Genomic DNA, 23,403 nt, shown 5'->3' on the forward strand with positions numbered 1-23,403 from the left:
AATGCCAGGTCCTTAACCACCGAGCAAGGCCAGGGGTGGAACCTGCGACCTCACGGATGCTCGTCAGACTCATGTCCGCTGTGCCGTGACGGGACCTCCCAGGGCACTTTCACGATGAGAAGATGAAGCATATAGCTGGCCCAGGGTTGGTCCTGCAAAGGTTTCCAAATTTGCTTTCCTATGAAAAGGTGGTTTGGGGAATAACCCCCATACATGTGTAAGCGGACGGGTGAGCATAGTAAGACGTCCGCGTGTCACCCGGAATCTCACTTACAGGACAGGCAGAGAAAGGACGAAAGGAACGGGATGGAATCCAAAGCACATTCTAGCACTTTTTTCTCAGCCCCTCACCCTCCGGGCGGCCTCTCCTGGGCGCCCACTCCTGCCTCGAGGGCCCCAGGGTCCCCCGTTCCTCTGATGCTTCTAAGCAGGTGCGGAAGCCTCTCCTGTCCTGTGCTTCAGACCCTGTGGGGTCGTCCCCAGCTTCAGGCAGGTAAGCCCCACCTCCTCACACCTTCCCCCTTCCGAGCCCGGGGGTCTGCCGGCGGGATGGGGGGCTCCCCTGTCCCTCACCCTCTTCCGGGGCCTCCCCTCCTGCCGGTTCAGTGGAAAGAGGCGCCGTTTTTCCAGACGCCTTACTGAAGATGCAGGTTAGGAGGAAGCAGAACCCCTGGAATGGAGTCCCCAAGGGCCTGAACTGCCACCCCTGCAGAGTGTAGGCATCCCCGCTCAGGGAGCTGGGGACCGGGACACAGTGTGAGGCGGGGGCGGAGCACCCCACGGATGGCTGGGCGACTTGCTCACCCAAGGCTGAGTGTGCAGCCCCCCAGGGCAGGTGTCATCAGTGCCTGTCTCAGGGGCCTTCGGGGACAAGTGGGGACAGGGCGTGGCGGGGGGCTGGCAGGACGCGGCTCGACTCCCTTTGCTCTTCTGAAGGCCCGCTCTGCTCCCGCCCTGACCATGGCCCTGGGCACGAGCCGTAACCTGCCTGGGCCGAGGTCCCTCATCTGGGCCGTGGGAGGCCTGGGCAGCTGGAGGGAGAGCCCGCCCCTGACCCCGTGAGACTGTAGTTCAGGTTTAGAGGCTGACTCCTCTTCTCCTGCCCCAGGGCTTCCTGGCCAAGCTGCCTCTCAGGCTGCAAGCACCTGGGGGCCATGGGTTCGAATCCCAGAGGCCAGGCAGCTTCCCTCCTCTTGTTCGGGCGTGGGCACCCTTGTCAGCTTCTCTGGCCTTCTCTTTGTCGGGTCCAGAGGGTCCCAGGCCCGGCCCGGCCCGACCAAGACCTTAGCGTATGTAAAGAACAGGGGGGCCACAGGTCAGGGGTACAGGCCATACTCAGGGTCCGCCTGGCCCAGCTCCAGTGTGTGGGAGGGGCTCCCCGCCTCCCGTCTTCAGCCCGCCTTCGGGATGGGTGAGGAATGAGGGTCTTCAAGACCCCACCGTCACCATGGAGACGCCTGGGCTCCCCCAGGGGAGAGTCTCTGGACACGCCGGGGGCAGCTGAGCAGTGGGTGTGAGGACAAGGCCACCTCTCGGGGGCTGGCAGGATGAGGGAGCCACACTCTGCTACGTGCGGAGGGAAATGACATTATTTTTAGCCACACCTTGACTTCCGAGCTGCCCACCCTTTACGAACTTAGCAGGACGTGTCCCGTGGTGGTCAGCCTTCCGTGAGGCTCCCCGTGACATAGGCGTCAGGGTGATGGAGGCCCAGGCTGTCACTTCTGAGACCAGATGGTGCAGGACGCAGTGGCTTCTACACTAGAGGCTGTCTCCCGGCTTGGAGGCCTTGCTCTGGGGGACGCTGATGGCCAAGGAGAGGCCCCTGGGGCCAGGCGCAGAGGCCTGCACCACGGGCACCCGTGTGAACTTGGAGTGGGACCTCCAGGCCCAGCGGAGCCTTCAGATGAGACCAGGGCTCCAGCCGTCAGCTGGACTGACCCCCCTGGTACCTCGAGTCAGAACCAGCCAGCGGGGCCACGCCAAGACCCCTGACTCTCAGACACGGCGATAAAAGCACTTGCTGGCTCAAGAGGTGAGGTTTTCTGGAAATTTATTGGGCAGCAGCTGATGACGGACCCACACCCCCAACAAGGATGGGTCCCAATGACACCCCATTAGGTCAGATGAAGGCCCATGGGGGTCTCAGGGCAGCCCCGTCCTTCGTCTCGTCCTTGGCAGTCACCCCTAGCTGACCCCCTCTCTGGGGTCCTTCTGGACCCGCTGCCATTTCCCACCACGCCCCTCCCCCGTGCTCCTGCACCTCTGCTGATGCCAGAGTCTGAGTCCCTGGTCTCGGTCTGAAACGCCCCTCACCCTCTCTGAGCCCCAGAACAGGAGCTGCCCCTCCTCCGCGCAGACCTCCTGGGAGCCCAGGCAGGGTTGGCGGCTCTGGCCTCCGAGGTCCCAGGTCTCATCATGCAGACCCCAGTTGAGACGATGCCTGGGGCCAGCGGACGCTCTGTGGGCCCCTGACCCCTGCCTCCTGCTCTCAGTGTTTGCCCATCTGAGGGGACGCGGACCCTTCCCCAGTCCAGCCTCAGGTGAGACCGCAGCCCTGGCTCACACCTTGACTGCAGGCTGGCAGGACCCAGAGTTAAGCTCCAGGTCAGACCCACAGACACTGCAAGATAGTCAGTGTACCATGTTTCAAGCTGCCAAACGTGTGGTAATTTTTGAAGCAGCGACAGATAACAACAGTTTGGCCTCGTCAAGGACTGTAAGGATGGTGGCAGGTGTTTCCAAACCTCTGGTCCAGGGGAGGCTGCACAGCTTCACACAGCTGTCAGGGTCGCCGGGGGTGCGTGTGGCTCAGGGACGCACGGAGCCCTCCTGTGCACGGCACGTTCTCCGAGCCTTGGCGTCCCCTCCCGCACAAAGTGCCCGGAAGCGCTGCCCGCTCTGTGCCAGCTGCGGGAAGAACGATCTGCGTCAAATGCTCAGAACGCTGCCTGGAAAAGAGGAGTGACTCACTCAGCGTTTGTCATATGATCCTCTTCCGCGTCGTGTCCCTGTGGTCCCACCGCGTCTGTGGGGGGAGCTGGGGGCTCTGACAACTGCTATTTTTACGTGTTTAAGAACAAAGCCCGGCATTCCTGCTGTGGCGCAACTGGAGCGGCGGCGTCTCTGCTGCGTCAGGACACAGGTTTGAGCCCAGGCCCTGCCAAATTTCCGCAGCTGTGGCGTGGGTCACAACTGTGGCTCGGATCCGATCCCTGGCCTGAAACTCTGTATGCTGGGGGGCAGCCAAAAAAAGAAAAAAAAGAAGAAGAAAGCCCCGAGATTCCTTGGGGGTAACCAGAGAGGAGGCAGAGAAGTGAGTGGCCATGGCCAGGGTCAAGGGTGGCCAGGGTCAAGGGTGGCCAGCGTAAAGGTCATTTATCCTCGTGGCTCTTGGTTCCTGACTGTCTCTGGCCCAGGTGGACCCCCTGCTTCTCCGCTGCTGGTGCCACGGGAGAGGATGGCGAGCTGATAGATGGCTCTGTGCTCTCGGTTCCCCGGGTCCCGCACCCTCCTTCCTGGAAACCGAATGCCCGGGAAACGAGCCGGAGGAGCCCCGGCAGCCAGAGAAGGCAGTTCCGTTTTTAAGCAGTGGGAGGAACTGAATTGCCTGTAGCTGTTAGAGACCCACTTCTGCGAGAAGCTGGTGCCAGAGCTGCAATCAGGGTGATGACCAGGTGGAGCGAGGGGACAAAAGACAAAGGAAGTCGAGCCAGAAACTAAGGACAGTAAACCCAGAGCCAACAGCTAACCTGGGGCGGGACGGGTCGGCCAGGACCTCTGTCGCAACAGCATCGGGCTTGGGAAAAAGTGCCGCCCGCCTGGTGGGAAAGGGCTGTCGCCAGAATGTGCTTGACCCGAAGAAAACAGAAAGGCTCCCCGCGCAGCCCGGGGTGGGCAGGGGTCGGTGGGGGGTGGTGCGGGGTAGTTAAGCGGGAGGTCCGGCCAGCCCCTCACAAGGCCCCGACCTTAGGCAAGGGATTCTGGCAGGTCCTGCAGCCTCTCCGTGCCCACAGGAACGTGCAGTGTGGGGCGCCCCGGCCTGTTGCCCTCACCCCACAGAGGAGGCGCCCCCGGCCTCGTGAGGACCCCGGCCCCACGTCCGATCCCCCAGGAGAGACCCTCCCCGGGCCAGGTGCAGAGGCAGCCCAGCTGGGGGAAGGACCGGGATCCCAGTCCAGCTCCAGTTCTAACCATTGCACCGCGTGGCCTTGGCCTTGGCCTTGACTTCTGCAGCCACAAGGCAGGGGCTGAGCTCCCGCAGCTCTGTCCCTGCCCCTCCGCGGTGTCCACCTCCACGGAGCCAGGCTCCCGCTGGAGGCTTCCCCATGCGAGGCACTTCCGAGCTCTGTGGATGTGGGAGCAGAACTTTCTACGTCCTTGATGGAACCGAGCCGTCTTCGGGCCAGACTGTGCTCTCGAGAAAACACACTTGCAGACCTGACTGTACTCCTGGGTCGCAGGGTGGACGCCTCTGGCTGGGGGAGCCCTGAAGTGCTGTGATTTGCTGTCTTAATACCTTATGCCTGTGTTCGTTTCCTTCCCTGGGCTTCTACCCGTCTAGAAAATAAAGTTAGGAGGGCAAAGATGCAGCCGAGGGGCCAGAGGCTGGTGGCACGGTGTGACAAGGGGGCAGAGCAGTAAAGGGAGGTCTGGATGGCAGACTGGGTGCTGGGTGGGGACCCACTTACCCAGCCACACCTCCGTTCACAGCTCCCGCTTGGGGGTGTGAGAGGGCTCAGACCCACACGGGGAAACTCAGGGCCTGGTCACGCCCCCGTGGCTGCAGCAGTGTCCCCCAGGCAGCCGCCCCGCCGCTGTCAGGGCAGGGCGCCTCGCTGGGACCTGTCCTTGCAGGTCCGGGTCGGGCCCTTCCCTCTCGTGTGAACCTCAGGGTGGGAACCCTGGAGGGCTTTTCGTGGGGGGGCACCTGAACTCTGCTGTGGGCGCCACGTTGGCTGGAGCACGGACGGGATGTGTGGTCCAGGCCACGGAAAGGCTCATGCCTTGTCGCAGACCCGGAGCCTGAGTGGTGCCTTCAGGGCCGGATTCTTCAGCGGATGGAGCGAAGCAGAGCAGATGTGGTCCCAGGGGCCTGCAGCCCCGCGCTGGAAACAGGGGCTCTGATCTGCAAGAAACAGGAAGCCACGCGGGTTTGCGGCGCAGAGCACAGCAATGAGACCAACAGGGGGAGAAGCGGGGATGCAGCTTCAGCTCTAAGAGGCGGCGGCTGCAGCGTGAAATGCTGACAGCCGTGATGCTCACGCCGTCAGGGGCTACATAACAGCCCCAAATGGTCTGGGAAGAAATCACACATCCAGACAGGTTCGAGCCCTGAAAAATTAATTATACCAAATCCGAGCCCTGCACGTAGGGCTTCCCATGTTTAGAGAGGGTAAGAGCCAACTCGGAAAGATTTTTAATCTAACATAGACCCATCCTCCAAATTACCATAGCCAAGCGGTGTCGCGGTCCCCGGTGGTAAACAGTTTTGAGGTTAATTACTCTCCAGTGGAGAGCCAATTAGAAAAGGAAGCTCTCTCATCGCCCCGCTCACACAAGCAGATTCCAACAGCCATTTCAGAGCCTCGGCAGAGCCACGTTTGCAAAGTAAACTACCAGCTTATTTATTTCGTGTTTGAAGAAAATCATCAGACAACCAATGCAACACGGAGCCAGAAGGCAGATGGTCTGGGGCCTTCTGAGCATGGACAGCCTGCCTGGGCCCTTGGTCCCCCAGCCCGACTGTGTCCCACACAGCTTGCCCCCCCACGGACACCCGCACACAGGCTATTCCCCCCCACGGACACCCCCACACAGCCTGTCCCCCCAACACCACCACACAACCTGCTTCCCCCACTGACACCCCTACACAGCCTGTCCCCCCAAAACTGCCACATAGCCTGCTCCCCCCACTGACACCGCCACACAATCTGCTCTCCCCACTGACGCCCCCACGCGGCCTGCCCCAGCCCCCCTCTGCCTCCGGGAGCACCTGCCGCGGCCCCGCCCCGCCCCGGGGGTTTTCCTCAGTGGCTCCCTCCAGAAGCTCTCGGCTCGTCCTCCCAAGAGGGCCAGGGAACAGGCGCCGGACGCCCACGGGCTCCTCGTGGGGCCCGTGACCCACACCCCTGTGCGCAGGTTTCCCACCACGGGACCCTTCCCGACACAGAAGGAAATGGGGAGCCTTTGCGTTTGAGGAGAGGGTGAGGCTGCTGACAGTCGCAGGCCAGCCGCGAGGAGGCCGATCCGGGGCAGGAGGAGCGGCAGCCACGTCGCCGGCCCTTGGCACCGTCCCCGCTGCCCACGCCTCTGCAGCCCTGCTCAGGCCTCGTCCCTGGGTGCGGACTCCTTCCCGCGGGACCCCGTGCAGCGGGGCTCCTCGCGTACAGAGCCGTGGGGATGCCTGGCTGCTGAGAGAAAGGGAGCCGGCCTGCGGAAGGCGTGCTCATCCCACACACGGACCACATCCCACACAACACACCGCACGTCAGACACACAATAAACACACAACCCTCCCAGCACTCCCCCACACCCACACGCAGCACACCACAGACACACAACAAACTCCACACACAACACCCCACACAGGCACCCCACATCCCACAAACACCACGCAGCAGCCCCCGCCCCCCCCACCCCATATCCCACACAGGCGTGTGCATAGCCAGACCCTGCTCTCAGGGCCCGAGGGCGCGGCTCTGCGTCCAGGGTCAGGCGCAGGGAGCACAGGCTGGCCCTGTCCTCAGGGACTCGCACGTCTCCCTTCTCTCTGTTCTGCGGCTTTGTGACATGTTGGGGTGTCTGGTGCTCCGTGACACTTTGAGCAGGAGTATAATTGTGATGCACTTGACATGCACGTGCACAGGGAAACCTTCTCTACAGCCAAGCCCGGGAGCTCACCCGTCCCCCCACGTTCTCCAGGTGCCCCCGGTGACCCCTCGGTCCTGCCCCCGGCGTCCCATCCACAGGCAGTTACAGACCCGCTTTCTCACCTTACCCATTGGTCCTAATCTTCTAGAAATATCTGTAAATAGAAACAGCATGTAGTCCTATCCCTTTTAGAATAGAAAAAATCACGTGGTAAAATGGGCTTTTTTCGTTGGGTTTACAGTTGCATGAGTGCTAACAAATGACTACGTGCAGGTGCAGGACCCGTCGCAGCAGTTCTGAATCGTCCCCAGTTCCTTGAGCTGTTTCCGCACGGCTCCCTTTCCCCGCCCCGTCACTACCCCTGCAACCGCGGTCCTCGTCTCCTTTGAGGGGTTGTCTTCTCTAAAAGGCCGTGAAGGTTGAATGTCACACTCCTGACCTTCCAGGCTGCCCCCGCCCCTCCGCCCACGTAGCCCCTTTGCCATCATTCCAGCGTCGAGGGTGGGGGCAGTTTGCTCCTGTTCCTCTGCAGGGGACTCTGGCCTGTCCACGCACGTGCTCAAGGGTGCTGGGGACTATGAATAGGGTCAGACTCTGTGGACTTCACCTCCAGGGAGCCGGCTCTTGGCATCACCACCAACGCTCCCGAGCTTTGCTCGGAGAGGCGGTTAAGCGGCACGGAAAGTTCGATCCTTTGCCGTCTGTGAACGCGGAGGGTTTCCACGCTGCTGGTGGCGACATCACCCTCGGGGGCCCGGGTCTTGTTTCCCCAGTTCCCCAGTTGAGAACCTGGGTGGTCCCCCGGGGGGTGGGGTGGGGAGGGTTCTCACACTCGTGCCCAACTGGGTACTCAGCTCAAAGCTCAAGGTGGGGGGCTCTGCATATTCTCCTGAACATTCTCTCTGGGTACCTCTTCTCTTCCAGCTCTGCTCATGCCACTGCCCTTGGGCTCCCTGGTATCTGGCTCCACCTCCTTGAATCTGCCCTGCTGCCTGGATGCTCTGTCCCAGTGGTACCCTGGGGCAGCCTCAGGACTCACCTGGCTTGTTTCTGACCATCAGGGGTCACCATCCTACCTTACCTGACGTCCAGAGAGTCTCGAACACCCAGGCCGTGAGTTATTTCAGACAGAGGATAAACCCAGCTCCCGCTACTCTACTTTGTGGTGGGACGGGCAGTTTCCAGCCCAAGACAGCTACCCTTTATTCTTCTGCATTTTGTGACCCTCCGTGGCTGTAATTCTATGTTTATTTTTCCATAGAAACGCTGGAATTAGCTTGTCAAGTTCCTGCTGTTATTTTATTAGGATCACATTAAGGTTTCTAAAAATCATTAACGTAGCAATTCTTCTGAAAATTGAGTTCTTATCCAAAGTTAAGATACATCTCGCCACGTAATCGAGTCTTCTATACCCCAGTAGGACGTTAAACTTTTCTTAATATCGTTTTGCAAATGTCTTTTTAAATTGGTTCTTAGGTATTTTATTTTTTGTCTTCCGTCATATTTTTAACAGGTTATTATTTACATAAAATTTTGGTTCATTAATTTTGTGACTATTAAGTGACGTTTTTAAATGTTTAACCATTTTCAAGGATATTTTCAGCTCTGCTTGTTTATCATAAACGAATAGTCAGACACTGCTTCCTCTGTCTGTATTCAGTTCCGTTGTCTTACTGCATTGATTAGCATGTCTAGAAAAGTGCTAAATGATGTGGTACCTTGGGATTCTTGCTCACTCAACATTAAGGAGAGGGTTTTTTTTCTTCTTATTAAGAAGGATTCTATGTTTTATTTGACATAAATATTCTGATGCTACAAAGGAATTATCCAAGCATTCCCTTATTATTATTAAGTGTTGGAAGCCAGGATGGATATTGAATTTTACAGAATGGTTTTCAAACTCTAAGGAGTGGAGACCTCAGTTCTACCCAGAAGGAGTAGCCCTGTTTCTCCAGGTTCCCTCTCTTACAACTAAACATCCCAGGGCGTACGTGACAATCAGGCAGAGAAAGACTGACAAATGGAAGGAAGGACTTGCCAAGGGGACGCAGGACTTGAGGGAGACATGGGGGAGGGTGTTTTTTGGGTCCTTCATGGCCTTGGGCCCTGAACTGACCCCAGGCTTCAAAGGCCGTGTATCCCCCCCTCAAAAAATGACCAGACAAGGGCTCTTTAAGAGCAGGAAGCTCTTTTGGCAAAGCCTGTCCTACTCCAGCCAAATGCCAAGTGGACAACCGTCCCATACTCTAGGTTTGGCAGGGCCAATGGGAAGCTGGCCTTCTATCCCACCCCCACTCTCTCCACCCCACCCCACAGGAGCAGGTGGTCTGCTCAGACTCCCCTGCTTTGTGGCCCCAGGAAGGTGATGATGTCACCTGCATTCAAATCACGTGAATGTTGGTGGATTTCTCGTCTGAAATCAAGGAAGCCAGAAGCCATTTCTCAGTCCTGGCAGTCTATTTCCATAGCTGGTGAAAACACCCCTCGGGAAGGAAGGGGGTATAAAGACCTCTTCACGTGGAGGAACGCCAGGATAACTTGCTGAGAAGAAAGGCACCCTCGGAAAATGGCTAAAAGGCGTTCTTTGAACAGAAAGGAGCTGGCAACAGAGGAAGGCTGGAAGGTCGCAAACGGAAGGAGAACATGAAAACTGGTGATATATGGGCAAATCTAATAGGTAGTCCTTTTGCTCATAAATTTCTTGAATATACTTGATGGAGGAAGCAAAATATAACATCATTGGATGTGGTGTTCAAGGCATTTAGTGGAAACACCTAAGGCGTGGTCTTTAAAAAGTGGGGAGGGAGGGAGATGGATCTAAATGGAGGCAAGGTCACTATACTGGACTCAAAGCAGCAAAACTCTGGCATCAGAGCAAAAAGTTATGTATGTGAATTATAATACCTAGAGCAACCCCAAAGACAACACCCCACGGTAGAATCCAAACCCTGCAAACAAAAAGATGGAATGCTAAAAAATGTTCAAGAAACCACAGGAAGGTAAGGAGAGGGAAAGAGGAGAAGGATAAACACAGGAAAGAAAACAAAACACAAATAAGATGACAAACTTGAGCCCTAACGCGTCAATAATTACCTCAAATGTAAATGATCTAAATATGCCCGTTAAAAGACAAAGATGGAGGATTCAGAAAACAACAGCCACGGTCCAAGCCATTACGCCTATAAGAAATGCACTTCGAATACAGCAGAACAGGTGGACTGAAAGTAGAAGGACGGAAGGTGCCGAGACCAGCTCAGCAGGATGGGGCTGAAGAACGGGTGCTGCGGAACTTAAGGAGAAAAGTTAACATAAAACAAGACACAGAGACATTTATCTTAAGTAAAGGTGGGAACCGGGGACTCAAGGTCTCAGGGGCCAAGAGCCCTGCCTCAAGAAACCACACTGCTTTTATAGATGCAATCAAGTGAGGAGGGGCTATGGGTGGATGATACAGGGTTTGTTTGCTGTTATATAAGTTCTTTTGCTATTTTAAAAGCCATTTAGCTGGTGAAAGGTTAGGCTTTTACTCTGACCTTTAGGCACATTTCTTAAGCTTAAGTCATTTACCAGCACTGTGACTGTTTTCCAAGCAGGAAGATGGGATAAAGTCAAGAAGGATAAGATGGAGTTTTCAAAGAAACACGTCTGGCGACAGGAAAAAAGATATGCCATGCAAATATTAATAAAGAAAAAGCAGGAGTAGCTCTATTAATATCGGATAAAGCCGACTTCAGATCAAAAAGAAGTACTAGAGACAAAGAGAGCCATTACATAATGGTAAAAGGATCACTCCTATAGAAGACACAACCATCCTAAAAGTGTGTGTCAAACAGAAGGTCTTAAAACACCGGAAGCAGAGCCCGAGAGAGCCTCATGGAGAAAGAACAAATCCACAATTATAGCCGAGCTCTTCAATACCCCACTTTGAGCAACTGACATGACTATTAGACAGAAAACCAGGAAGGAGAGAGAAAAACTGAATGATACAATCAACCAGTGGTGTCTAATTAATATACAGAGAAAACTCTATAAGCAACAGGAAAAGACACATTTTTCTATTCAAGCAACTATGGAACAGTGACCAAGATGGAGCAAACCTGGGCCATAAATCAAACCTCAACAAGTTTAAAAGATTAAGACATATACAGTATTTTCTCGGACCATAATGGAATCAAATTAGAAATCAATACAGAAAGACAACAGGAAAATCTCTAAAAGCTTAGAAATTAAACAACACACTTCTAAATAATCCATGGGTCAGAGAGGCAGTTTCAAAGGAAATAAAATAAATACACAGAACTGAATGAAAATGAAGACATAACAAGTGAAAACATGGGGGATACGGCTGAGGGTTTACAAATTTACAAATGCTTCCATGAGAAAAGAGAAAAAAAATCTTCAATCAACATTTTAAGTTTCTACCTCAAGAACTAGAAAGAGAAGAGTAAAATAAACCAAAACAATCAAAGAGTAGAAATAGGAAAGAGCAGAAATCAATGAAATTGAAAACAGGAAAGCAGTTGAGAATCAATGAAACGAAAAGCTGATTCTTTGAAAACCCACCAATAAAGTCAATAAACCTCTACCGAGACTGAGATAAAATCACCGCTATCAGGAATGATCAGAGGGCTTTCACTGTGGTGCCTGCAGACGTTACACAGATAATTTATGCTCACAAACTTGACAACCTAGAGGAAATGGACCAACTTTCCAAAAACTGCAAATGACCAAAACTCAACTAAGATGAAAATACACGCTGATTAATCCTAACACCATTAAAGGAAGTGAACTTGTCATTTAAAGAGCTCATAAATGATTGTTGACAAAGAAGCAAAAGTAATCGAATCGAAAAAGTATTTTCAAAAAACGATCCCGGAGCAATTAGAATTCCACAGGCGATCACCAACCGAACCCAGCGCCCTCAACCCCAACCTGAGACTTCATTCAGACACCAACTCAAACTGGATTGTGAACTTGAATGTGAAATTACAAAACTTCAGTAAAAAATAAGGCAAAATCTTGGGACCCGTAGCCAGGTGAAGAGTTCTCAGATTTGACACCAAAATAAGAAAAGGAGAAACTTCTGACAAGTTGGAGTGCATGAAAATTAATGACTTTTGCTCTGGGAAGAGGATGGAAAGACAAGCCCTTGAGTGGGGGGAAATATACGCCAACCATATATCTACCAAAGACTTGAATCTAGAGCATGACAAGAACCCTTAAAACACAGTTTTTTTTTTAAAGGCAAACAATTCAATTAGAAAATGGGAAAATACTTGCCACTAAACGTGTCAAATTCACATATGAAAAGTGAAAAGTTTACCATCATTAGCCATTCGGGAATGAAAATTAAAACTTGATAAGGCAGTTCCCTAGTGGCTCAGTGGGTTAAGGATCCTGCCTTGTCACTGCTGTGGCTCAGGTCACTGCTGTTTTGTGTTTGATACTTGGCCCCAGGGACTTCTGCATGCCATGGGCATGACTGAAAAAAAAAGTGATGAGATATTAATGCACACCTCTCAGAATGGCTAAAACAAAAAAGTGGTGACACCAAATGCTGGCAAAGATGTGGAAAAACTGACCATTCATCCATGGCTGGTGGAATGTAAACATGGTGCCGCCTCTCTGGAAAACGGTTTGGCAGTTTCTTGTAAAACTAAACATGCAACTGCCACTCCGTCTGACAACAGTTTTCCGGAGTATTTCTCTTAGAGAGATGAAAACTTTGCTCACACAAAGCTGGTACGTGAACATTTATAGCAGTTTTGTTCACGGTAGTAAAATGTGGGAAGTTGGCTGTCCCTACAGGAGTAAGAGGCTGGATAAACCGCAGCCCATCCACACCCTGGAACAGACACTCAGAGTTAAAAAGGGGCCAAGCATTGACAGGCTCAACTTGATGAACCATCGGAGAATTACACAGAGGGAAAAAATTCTGTATCTAAAGCTGTGTGGTGTATGGTCCCATTTACACAATAGTCTTGAAAGGACGAGTTTACAGGAATGGAGTCCAAGTCAGTGGTTTCTGGGGGTCAGGGCTGGGGATGGGTGGGGGAGCGGGGAGGTGCGGAGGTGGGTGTGGTTTCACAAGGGCAGCGTAAGGCACCCCAGTGGTGACAGAAATGTGCCACACCTGTGAGTATCCCGGACGGGGCACTGCGTTGTGGTTTCCAAGATGCTACCATGCGGGAAACGGAGTCAAGCGTCTGGGGCTGGGGCGGGGGGACTCTCTGTATTGTTTCTTACAACTAAGTGGGAATCCACAACTATCTGAAAATTAAAAGTTTACTTAAGACACCTAGGGGGCTCGCCATCTCCCTTTTTTCCATGACCTACGTATTTGCTGGACGACGTAACAGATTTTCCTGTGTTGGTTGGTCTTCCTTTGCTTCAGCTGAACCCTGATGGCTGCGCATTCTTCTCCTAACGCTCTGCCCCACTCCACTTGTCTGTGTTTTCACAGTGATGTTTCTGAAGGAGACCGTGCTGAAACCTTTCCGCGCATTCTGTTAGCTTTGTGTGCTTTTATTATGCTGACTTAATACTAAGTATTTGGAGGGTTTGCTTCTATCTCTGCTCTGGAACAGTTTGAATAGCATTAGAATGATGTGTTCCTTGGAGAACAGATGTACTTATCTTTGTATTTCTTGCAGTTTTTGCTTTAAGCATTTTAATATGGTGTTGCGTGGCACAAAGACGTGACAGAGCTTCGTTCTGGATGCTCTGAGCTGTTTTGCTCTGTTTCCCTGTTACGCTGCTTTTTCCCATAACACTTTCTCTTTGGCTTAACGCCTCTCCTGCAGTGGTGTAGCTGTAAGTTTGGGGGTTTTAGTGTAGAATCTTTATCTCCTTTTAATAAATAAGTTTTATCCATTTATATTTAACATGACAATTTTTTTTCTGGTTCTGTCACCTTATTTTGTCTTTTTTTTTTTTTTCTACCTTTTAGGGTCGCACTTGTGGCATGTGGATGTGCCCAGGCTAGGGGCTGAATCGGAGCTACAGCTGCTGGCCTGCACCACAGGCACAGCAACGCAGAAACCAAGCTGTGTCTACAACCTACACCACAGCTTACAGCAACGCGGGATCCTTAACCCACTGGGCGAGGCCAGGGATCGAACCTATGTCCTCACGGATGCGCGTCAGATTCTTTAACGACTGAGCCATGATGGGAACGCCCTTATTTTGTCTTTTAAAAGATTCTTTGTTTACTCTAAGCTATCCGACACATACCATTTGAGTGTGTTTTGGGCGTGTGTGTGTGTGTGTGTGTGTGTGTGTGTGTACGTGTGATTTCTAATAGCTTGTGTGTTTATTGCCTGTTTATGGTCTAGTGGTTGCTTGCAACTTTTAGTAATAGAGTAAAACTTCTATTTTGGGGTGAAAAATGTTAGATAGTTCCGATCTCTCCCAACGAACTCGCTCTTGTCCTGTCTCCTATCTCTCCGGCCTCTCAACCTCCGATTTGGGGTTACCCTCTCTTCTAAATATCCTGTGATTATCTTTGAACAGTTTTATGATAGACCACAGTTTCTAGTAGTTGATCCATTGGATGGAGTATTTATTCCCCCTCCGTCGCCTGATTTTGCTGTTATACGATTATTTCCTCCTTGGCAGGTTTGTAGAATCAACTCTGCTCTGTAAATAAGTTCACAAGGAAGCTTGGCGCTAGTTCTCTCTTTGTCGTTGGGGTGTCATCAGAGTTGAGTGATGTCTTCTTCCTCGTCTCTCAGCCGGCAGGGTTTCACGGTTTTCTCTTTTTTCTCCTCAGGTGGAGGTCAAGGTGCCACTCCCGAATCCTCGTGTGTTTGAAAACATCTCTGTGTTTTGTCTACGCGTGAACAACAGTTTGACTGGGGGACTCCGCGGGAAATCGGAGGCCAGTCTGGTTTCTCTCCGGTGGTGACTCCGCCTTTATTTTCTCCTCCCCAGAGGCGCAGAGGACTCTAGCTTGAAATCGAGTCCTTTTCCTAGAACGCAGTGGTTCTGTTTCAATTCGTGGGCCCCTTCGATGAGCAGATTCAGTCTTCTTTTATTTCCGTTTGCTCCCAGCATATCTTCGCATCTTTCATTTTGGGGTTCTATTTATTTGTTCTGTTCTCTTTGGGGGACATCAGCTTCGAGTCCGTCAGTCCTCTTGTTTGTGTGTCTTCCAGACCCATTGTTTCCTCTGTAATCTTATTAAGGCTGTTTTCTTCAGCTGTATTTTGCTCTTTCGTAGTCCTAAAATTCTAGCAATGTCCGCTCTTATTTTCTCTGTGTATGTCGTGGCTTTCATTTCCACGTATTGAAATTGCTTCATCTGAACTCGAACAGCTTGGTTTTTGCTCTCTGGCGCCTTGTATACCTTGTACACCTGCTTCCGTTTTCATTTCCAATAAACTAGATTTTAACTTTTCCTTGACATCAGAAGGAAGTTTTTTACTTGAAAGGTTTTTATTCTCCTTTGAAAGTGTGTCTTCTCTTGCCTTTCAATGGCAGTGCTGTCTTCTGCGTGTTCCTGAGTGTCTGTGTCTTTTGACCGATGTTTAGATGGGAAGGGGGCCATTTCTTTCTGCAGCCTCTCGCTAAGGAACATTGTGGAAAGTGGGCTGAGTGGCAGGGGCAGGAGGCAGCCGTATCTCAGTGGGACTGGGAGCAATCTTCAGAAACCAGCTGTCCTTTCACCGCATCTGGGTACCGACTCCTGCCCCTGCTCTGAGCATCCTCGGTTCTCCCGTTCCCCGTGCGCAGGGGTTCGATGGGCTCAGCTGGCATCTTCTGTGTCCCGGACCCGATGTGACTCAGCATTCGTCTCTCCTGCTGCTTGTGAGGAACGCCTTTCCTCCCTACCCGGAGGCACAACAGCCAGCTTCTTCTAAAACCACCGCGGTGAAGGCGTACGTATCATGCAGCGGGTTAAGGGATCCGGCATCGCTGCCGCTGTGGTGTAGGTAGAAGCTGTGGCTCCAATTCAGTCCCTGGCCCAGGACCATCCCTATGCTGCAAGGGCAGGTGGGAAAAAAAGGGAATATATATCGCAGGCTTGTTCTGACCCATGATTCCCTGGCGTAGCCCCCTCCTCAACCCTGAGACGCAAGCACTGTGACCACATGCTCTTGACATCTGAGGAGACAGAGGCAGACTGTCCTGAGTCACCGTCCTGCAGGTCACAGACATGGGCGCAGTGGTGGGGCTGCAGGTGGCCGCTTCCAGGGCCCACGGTCTCAACGTCGTCGGCCTGTCTTCCAGGCCCCTTGCACAGCCTCGAGTCTCCTGCCGCCCTGTGGGATTGGACGGGATGCAAGGACCCCACATGCCCAGTAAGGGCCCCTGGATGGGACACACTGAGCCGAGACACCTGTTTTGGAGAATGACCTGTGTGTCACCGCCCTGCAGGGGGCTCAGGCGGCTCTCAGCAGCGCTTCTTCAGGGATGTGTGGCGGGATGTTTTCTGATTTCTTTGGTGGCAGCGTTTATTTTCAGAGAGTGATGGACACGGGGGCGGGTCACCTGGGCCTCCTCCAAGGAAGGACCGTTGCCCCAGCTGCTGGGCAGACACCCCAAACCGGCAGACCTTTCACCCTAAGGCTGACCCTGGGGCCAGCCAGGGTTGAGGCCTGCTGCCTGCAGCGCCCTCCCTTCTGGCCACGTGCCCCTCCAGGCGCTTCTCCGCTGGGCCTCCTGCCCCACTGGCCTCTCTCATGCCCTTTGCTCACGGGGGTGGGGGGGGCCAGTTCCTCATCCCCCGCCTGGCTGCCACGCCCCCCTCTCCCTCTCTCCTCAACCCCTCGCATCCGCTGTTTCTTATCCTTTCATTTTTATTTTTTATTTTTTTTTAATATTTTTTGCTTTTTAGAGCCGCGCCCGCGGCATATGGAGGTTCCCAGGCTAGGGGTCGAATCGGAGCTGCAGCTGCTGGCCTACACCACAGCCACAGCAATGTGCGGGATCCAAACCGCATCTGAGACCTACACCGCAGCTCATGGCAACGTCAGATCCTCAACCCACGGAGCGAGGCCAGGGATCAAACCCGCATCCTCATGGTTCCTAGTCGGATTCGTTTCTGCTGCGCCACACGGGAACTCCCTTAGCTTTTATTATTATTATTATTATTATTATTATTATTATTATTGTGTTTTTTAGGCTGCCAAAAAGAGCCCCACCTGGCTCTTCCTTGTCATTCTCTCTGACTTCCCGGGGTCTCCGCGCTGCGGCCCCCACCCAGAGTCCGGGGCCGAAGGCCACACACCTCTTCCCAGCCCTGGTGAGCTGTCTCCCTCCCTCCCTCCCCTCTGGATCCAGATCTTGCTCTTTCTCCACCCAAACTAGAACCGGGTCTGGCCTCACCTTTCTGGGTGGTCTCTGCAGAAGTCGGCAGGAGTCCCACGTGGTGCTCTGAGGTCAAGCCCTGGGTCTGGCCTTCCCAACCTCCTCTGCCCAGACCCCCCCCCACCCAGAAAGGCTGCCAGTTTTGTCGCTTGTCATCCTAGACATCCCTCCCCCTCCCGCGGCTGCCCACTCAGGTCCAGGCCCAGGTCCCAGTGACTCAAGGCTTGCAGTCCGATTCGCCCTCCCTGCCCACTGGAGCCTGCAGCCCCCAGCCTGCGGATAAACACCACGGGCAACTCCTCGCAAATCTTCAGGGCACCACCCCCCTCCCGCCCCTCCCTGAGGCTGGGCAAGGTCCCAGATGGCCTGACTTCTGCGATGCAGGCTCTGTCCCCCGCGCTCCCTCCCTCGCTTCCACGTTCCTCTCCTGGCCTCGGCCCCGCCCGCCCTGCTGCTGGACCCCCGGCGCCTCACCCCGCCCACCCGAGATGCCCACTTCTCCTCCCCCGACAGAAGCAGGAGCCAGTCCAAGGTGCCCCGCCTCAGCCCCGAGTCCCGCCCCCTCATCTGGGGAGGTGACCCCCCAGCTAATGTATGGGCACCCACTCGTGCTCAGCAGGAAGCAGGATGGTGCAAACCTTCTCACGTTTGCATCTCAGCTCCGCTGGACAGCTGGGGCTCCCGGGGACCTGCCTGTGGCTTCTCCGTCCACAGCGATTCCTTTCCCGGAAGATAGGCGTCAGGTGGCTCCCTCCCCGAGAGAGGCCAGTGGAAGCAGAGCTGGCCATGCCGAGACCCCGAGCCTGGGCCAGGAAAACGGGCGGGGGGGGGCTCCATGGGGTCCCCTGGGACTGTTTCCGGTTCCCGCCCACGGTGCCTCGATCAGAGCAAACGTGTGAGATGGTTCTTTGTAGGGCACAGATGCCCTGTAAGAGCGGAGGAGGGTTTCTGAGCCGCACTGGAGACGCTGCAAGTACCCTGAATGAAGCCAGCCGACCCTGGAGGCAGAGCCGGGGAATGCTCACTACTCTCTGCATTTCAGTCTGTGGTTTTCTGCTTTGCATTAAAGTGGCACCACAGGAGGGGAAAAGACATCAGACATTTCAATTCACCGATTTCTCGGCGGAAGGGTCATTGATGACTTCGGGGCCTGGGGCAGCAGAGTCTGGAGCAAAAACAGACTGAATTTTGCTCTGGACTTTTTGCTGCCCAAGGCCGTGAAGTCATCAAAGAACCTTCCATCGCTATCAGCGAAATCCTCGTTTCCTCTTTGCCGCATTCGCTGAAGTAAGCAGGTCAGAGGGGCTGCTTCAGGGTTCGGAGGCTTTCCTGCCCCCAGTACTTCCGCGCCCCTCCCTCTGAGGCCCCTCCCGGGCCCCACTGCAACCTCCCTCCTCAGAAGCCCCTCCCCCCGCCTCCTTGGACGGGCGTGTGCGAGGCCCAGGCACCTGCACCGTCCCAGGCGGCTGCAGGACCGTCCTGGGCAGGACCCTGGGGCTTGTCTGTGTGCACAGCGCTGAGCCCAGCCCCGGCCCCGAGCGGCCAGGTGCTAAACTTCCTGCGGCCCTACCTGTGCCTGATTTCTCTAAGCAGCTTCTGTGGCTGACTTCATCCTGCTTGCCTCCCTGCTCCCTCCACTCTCGGCCTTGCCTTGGGGTGAAAAAGTCGCTCTTTGAAGGACGGCCAACTGGCTCCCTAAAGGAGGCTCGGCTCCAGCCAGGAGGGCGGCACCCTGGGACCGCTGGGAACATGCCCCGCAGCCCGGCACATCCTGCACAGAGACGCCCTGTCTTGGCTCCACCTGTTCCATCCTCCAGCCCTGCTCAGTCGAAGACGAGCTGAGTTGTCGGAGGAGGCATCTCTGGCGTGCGTTTGAGGTCCTTCTCTCCTTCCCACCAAAGCCAGGCCCTGCCGCACAAGCGCGCAGGCGCACACGCTCACCCACCTGCCGCCTCTTCCCCCCCACGTGGGAGGCGGCAAGGTCCTGTTGCTCCCCTGAGGCTGGAGCTACACACTCAGATGCCTGCCGTCACTGGTTCGGGGGCTCCCCTAGTTTCAGGCGGCTGAGGAGGTAGGCAGAGAAGTGGTGTGTGGTCTGCAGGCTTGTGTCCGCTAGCCAGGGGCTCTTCCACCACGGAAAGGTCCCTTTATCAGTGACAGTCCCCACAGGAGGAAGCAGCAAGCGAACGGTGCCTGGACAGGGGTTTCTGCCAGCATCCACGCTTGTTGGCGGCTAGCGTCTCTGGGGGCCGGTGAGCTGTAGCAGGGACCAAAGAGAGACAGACGAGAGACAAAGTCAGCGTTGGGAGGAAAAAAATGACATCAGGAGAGTTTTAGTTACGAACTCTCTGAAATTTATCAACTTTTGAAATCAATTTTTGCCAAGGTGGCCACTCAGGATCAGCAGAGGGCCACCAGCCCCGCTCCTGGGAGCCAGCGCCACTAAAGAAACGACATCTGTCTGGTGAGTTCTTGTAGGGACCACTGGCAGAGGCTTGATGGCATTCCTATTGTGCAGATGAGGCAGCAGCGGGGTGCTGATGAGTGGGGGCTGTGGGTCCCAGCCTGGTCCTCGGACCGCAGTCTGATGACTTGGCCAAAGAAGTTCCTGCTCCCGCCCCCTCTGGGACCCAAGGAGGGTGGGCGGGGCTTGGGGTGAAGAAAATGGCTTTAAACAATCGTACCCATGGGGTCCACGGAAGCAGAACAATGGTGTTTGTTCAGAAGAGAGAACTTCTCTTTTCTTTGGGGTACAGTAAAAAACCTTGTATGCTCCAAAAACGCCACTGTGGGTTACGGCTCAGGGCCCCTTATCTTAAACACACACACGCGCATTGTTGCCAGGTTGTTAAGACTCAGACGAAAAAATTGACATGGGGAGGGTTTCAGTTATTCACGCTTTGAAATTTATAAACATTTGAAATCAATTTTTGCCGAATTTTGCCAATTTTTGTCCTCCCACCCTGCCACCAGGGATACTGTTATCCTTTCTGTGTGAAACGGGCTTGCTCCCTGGCCGCCACTGACAGCCAGGCCCGGCCGGGGGTTGGTTTTTGCATGTCCTTCTGAGGAAGACAGCGCCCAGCGCCGGGCAGCTTTGGGAATGGCCCCACAGGTTGGCAGAGGGGGCACTCCCCAGAGCTGGGCGTCCTGCTCCCTCGGACCCTGGGTCTCCCCTTCCCCCTCCCCACCAGCAGGAGAACTAGCAGAAGAGGAAGCCTCCTGGTTCGCTTGGTGAGCCTTGGCTGGGTCCTGCTCGGCCCGCCTCTGTCGTCCTCCTCCCTGGAGCCTTCGGAGCGCCCTCGGAGCCCACAGGCCTGGGCGCTTTCCAGCGCTCGGGCGTCTGTTGGGTTTAAGTCGCTTCTCACCAAACCAGTCCAGGGTGAGGTCCAGAAGTAGTGGATCAAGGTGGTTCCGCAGCCCTGGAAAAATCTGGTCAACGAGGTGTCAGCCCGCACGCCCTGCCCCCAGGCGCAGCTTGGGACGGGCATGGGTGGACGCAGGCCAGGCGCTTATGCGATGTCTTTAAAACCTGGAGCTGGAGCTGGAGGAGGCAAGACCGGACAGCACTGCTGGGTTCCAGCCCTCCACACGTGCCCACACGCGTGCACACCCCACAGGGCGTGCTCCCTCACACACGCGTTCGCACACGTGCTCACACTCATGCACCTGCTCTCATACCCGCATGCATGCGCACACACGTGCACACACACACATGCACCTCAAATATAGAGAGAATTTTCTCAACCTGGCTGCTCAGAAAATTCTTAAGCTTCTCATGCAGCTTGGGTGGTGGTGGATAAAACAGAAACCCTCTGTCCCCTCATTAGCCGGTCCCAGGGTTCCTGTTTTGGGCAGAGGTGACTCTGCCTGTGTGTGCCTGGTTGCGGGGGACAGTACTTCCTGGGAGGGGGAACCCCAGCTTTTCCATGGCCTGTGTGGCTTGTGGTAAACCAGGTGACAGATGGCAAAGCCCCGACAATTCCCGCCAACATCAGGGCCTTGGGACTTTGCTTGTCTGTAAGGACAAAGCCACCCTTCCCACTTCCCTCGGGATGGCTGCTTTGACCCGGCCTGTCGTCTGCTCTGGAATCCCAGCCCCCAGACTCTGGGGGGAGGCAACAGCCATTGAAACGCCTTTCCTGGCATGGACGTAGCTTCTAGATGGGCCTCTGCCATCCAGGAAGACCCTTCTGTCCCCCAGCCACCGCTCCACAACTCCCTGGGGCCCCCGTTACAGAGGGCCTGGCCCCAGTGCGGACTGGGCAGGCTCCTGTCTCGGGGTCGTGGATGCAGGAACGCAGGGAGGCGGACGGTCCGTGTTTTTTCTGCTGCTTTCAGCCCGGAAGGTGAGTGGACTTGCCCCAGGGGGAAGAAGGCCATGCGGCAGCCCCCCTGGGACAGTCACAGGGAGGATGTGCCACCATGGCTGGGGGTGGGAGGGTTGCTGGGGGCCGGGAACCCGCCCTGCCTCTGTTCCCTGGGAAGCTGGCCGTGAGGAGGGGACCAGCGGATGGAAGACAGCTTCGCTCAGGCCCCAAGGAAGCCAGGAGGCCTCCTCAGAAGGCCCTGGTCAGAGGTGGGCGGGGTGGCTGTCATGGGGACTCGGACACGGGGCTGTGGCCACCAGGACATTACAGGGAAGAGGCCGCCACCGCCTGCACCCATGGGGGGGGTGGAGCAGTGAACACGTGCCTGTCTCTCCTGTGTCTCTGAGCTCCGCCTGCCCTGCCACCCCAGTCAAGGGCAGCGACCCCAGAGCAGGTGCAGGCAGCCTGGAGCCAGGGCAGGGAGCTGGTCTGCAGAGGGGGTGGGGGGTGCTTCTCTGAGGATGTGGCCACCCGCAAGAGGAGGGCGAGGTGGCAGGCGAGGCATGGACCAGCGGCCCTCGGGCCGAGGGTGCGGTCTGTGGCCTGTGAGAAGCTGCGGTGGGTGAGCGCAGGGGAGGGGGGTGGAGCAGGGTGGGGGAGGGGGCCTGGGGCTCCACGCTGACCCCTCCCGGCTGCCTCACCCAGAGCTCAAGTCCCGCCCGGGAGCCCCTGCTCGGAGCCCTGCGTGTCTGGCCCTGGGAGGTGCAGCTGGAAGAGGGTGAGGCCGGAGGGGTGGAGGTGCCCGGGGCTTCTCCTCCGTCCCCAGCGGCATCTCCCATCCGACAGCCTCCTTCTCAGTGGCCCTGGTCCCCCTTCCAGAGTCCCCGCTTCTGCCTGCCGACCCCCGTCCCAGGCTCAGGAGCTGCTCCCTCTCTCTGCGCCCCTCCTGCCTCCCCAGCCTGGTGGCAGCAGCCGCCTACTGGCGCAAACTCAGGGCTGCAGCCCCGTCCCGCTGGCTTCTCGGCTTCTTCAGGCTGGGAGACAGTCCCAGGACCGAATCCCCTCCGTGTGAAGCGCCTAGCATGCCTCCATGCTGCTGTCCAGGCTTGCTGATTCAGTCCAATGGAGATGGCTCACTGGGGCTCGGGGCCGGGACCCCAAGTCTGCTCTCAGGATCAAGCTCAGAGGGGCGTCTGAAGGGTGTAAGCAGCTTGGAGTGTCAGGGCAGCCCGATGCCCACCACAGTGAGAGCAGGACCGACTGGCCACGGTCGTGGGAAGCGGGTACGCTCTTCAATGAACCATCCTGTAAGCACTGTCGCTCCTGCTCAGCCTGAGGTGCTGCCAGGTAAGAAGTGGGCCCCAGTTCTGACATCAGGAAGCTCGGGGACACACCTGCCGGGCAGGTATGTCAGAGGCATCCTGCCTTGCTCATGCGGCCAGCCTTGGCTCACCCCCAGTGCTGCCCGCTGTGGCTCGTCTCTTCCACCTTTGGGTGCCCGCTCTGTGTGGGGACTCCACCCGGGCAGAAGGGCCCCCCGCCCCACCCTGGGACAGGACAGGTTTCTTGGATTTGCCCTAACCGAAGGCTTGTCTTCCCAAGCAGAGGGCCAGCAAGCCGACAGTGCCCAGAACCCTGGCCTTGGCCTCCTGGGGGCAGGGCCTCCACCAAGCCACGCCCAGCAGCCCCTGCCCTCCTGCTGGAGGACCTGCCTGGGGACAGGTTCCTGCTTCACCGACACGAGGCGCTGGGTGTGTGAAAATGTCCCTGTGTTTCAGTCATTTCTTAGAAGACACTATGTTTTGGAGAGTTTCATGTGCAGAATTCTTCCAAATTAAACTGTCAGATATTTACTAAAAACAAAACAAAACATTAACTTCGATGGAAACAAACATGCCCACTTTGCTCA

General features: G+C 55.4%; 1 long non-coding RNA gene across 1 annotated transcript; it reads right to left on the bottom strand.

Annotated features, from left to right (window-relative positions):
• Window positions 1–2,036: 2,036 nt before the first annotated feature.
• LOC146396241 (uncharacterized) lies at window positions 2,037–17,994 on the bottom strand. Its single transcript, XR_014830394.1, has 3 exons — window positions 17,823–17,994; window positions 4,931–5,128; window positions 2,037–2,951 (listed from the first exon to the last, which is right to left on the bottom strand). It is a non-coding gene; the product is annotated as an uncharacterized LOC146396241 (long non-coding RNA).
• Window positions 17,995–23,403: the final 5,409 nt, after the last annotated feature.

The sequence above is a fragment of the Sus scrofa genome, chromosome 15 (genome assembly GCF_054392235.1).
Source record: "Sus scrofa isolate SSC_HxYL_T2T_F1_AM1 chromosome 15, Sscrofa_HxYL_maternal_Yorkshire_Landrace_v2.0, whole genome shotgun sequence".
In the NCBI taxonomy this organism is placed as follows: domain Eukaryota; kingdom Metazoa; phylum Chordata; class Mammalia; order Artiodactyla; family Suidae; genus Sus; species Sus scrofa.